This window comes from Arachis hypogaea, chromosome 19 (genome assembly GCF_003086295.3).
Source record: "Arachis hypogaea cultivar Tifrunner chromosome 19, arahy.Tifrunner.gnm2.J5K5, whole genome shotgun sequence".
NCBI classification, from domain to species: Eukaryota; Viridiplantae; Streptophyta; class Magnoliopsida; order Fabales; family Fabaceae; genus Arachis; species Arachis hypogaea.
Window position 1 is genome coordinate 112,441,462 of NC_092054.1, and position 1,541 is coordinate 112,443,002.

Genomic DNA, 1,541 nt, shown 5'->3' on the forward strand with positions numbered 1-1,541 from the left:
CCTATGCCTTCAAGTAGATTCTCAATCCTTGAGAGTCTGTCATCAAATGATTGTAGATCGGAATTAGAGGTGGAAGGATGAGGTAAATTATTTTGGTTTTGATGTGGATGTGGAGAGATGTTGTTATGGGGGTATTGATATGGTCTAGATGTAAAATGTTGGTGGCTTGCATTGTTGGGATTTGGGCGTCTTTGATCAAGGCTTTGGTCTTGTTAATTTTCCCACCCAAAGTTTGGGTGATTCCTCCATCCAGGGTTGTAGGTCTTGGAGTATGGATCATGGTTTTGCCTACGTGAATTCCCAATGTAGTTGACTTGCTCCTGACTTCCCTCTGCTTCTTCATTCACTCCTTCTTCGGTTGTTGATGAAGTGGAGATTACTGCTACTTGGTTCCTCTTCATCTTCTTGGTTAAGTCAGCCAGCTGCTTGGTAATGAGCTTGTTCTGAACCAGCAGAGCATCTACATTGTTTAGCTCCATCACTCCTCTAGTGTTCCCTCTTTCGGAAGCATAGAAGTAGTCACTCTCTGCTACAGTTTCAATGACATCTATGGCCTCCTCAATGGTCTTCTTCTTGTTCAAAGATCCTCCGGATGAATGGTCTACGGCCTTCTTTGACTCATAAGAGAGCCCTTCATAGAAAATGTGCAGCTGCACCCATTCGTTGAACATGTCAGGTGGACACCTCCTTGTTAGGTCTTTAAACCTCTCCCATGCTTCATACAGAGTCTCACCATCTTGTTGCCTGAAGGTTTGGACCTCAGCTCTCAGCCTATTGATTCGTTGAGGAGGGTAGAATCTTGCTAAGAATTTGTTCACCACATCTTCCCAAGTTGTCAAGCTCTCCTTCGGGAAAGACTCCAGCCACTTGGCTGCCTTATCCTTGAGTGAGAATGGAAATAAGAGCAGTCTATAGGCGTCAGGATGAACACCATTAGACTTCACTGTGTCACAATTCTCAGGAAGGTGGTTAGATGTTGATTGGGGTCCTCTTGGACACTCCCTCCGAACGAACAGTTGTTCTGAACAAGGGTGATGAGCTGTGGCTTCAGTTCGAAATTGTTGGCGTGGATGGTTGGCTTTTGAATGCTACTTCCATAGTTTCCTGTGTTTAGATTGATGTAAGAGCCTAAAACTCTTCTATCCTCCCCAGCATGATTTGCTCGACCTCCTCCGCCATGGTTGTGAGTCTCTTCTTCATGATGGTTTTCCATGTTTTCTTCCATGTTTGGTTCAAAGTATTCCTCCTCTTCCTCAGCACCAACTACTCTTTTTCCTCTTGCTTCCCTCCTTAATCTAAAGAAGGTCCTCTCAAGTTCAGAATCAAAGGAAGTTGAAGCCCCGCTTCTTCTCCCTGTCATACAACCAACAAGTACAAGCAAGGAAAATAGATGTAGAAAGTATTTCTGTCAGAATGACTGTTAGTGTGAGTGATGCAATATATCAAACAGTTAGTGGGTTAGTGAAATGAATGGTAAATAACTAAAAATGAAAAAGTAGGGGGAAGGGAAGAAATTAACTAAAACTGAAAGTAAATTACTC

General features: G+C 43.2%; 1 non-coding gene across 1 annotated transcript; it reads left to right on the plus strand.

Annotated features, from left to right (window-relative positions):
* Positions 1–669: 669 nt before the first annotated feature.
* Positions 670–773, plus strand: LOC112780790 (small nucleolar RNA R71). The gene has a single exon (XR_003191605.1). It is a non-coding gene; the product is annotated as a small nucleolar RNA R71 (small nucleolar RNA).
* The last annotated feature ends 768 nt before the right edge of the window (positions 774–1,541 follow it).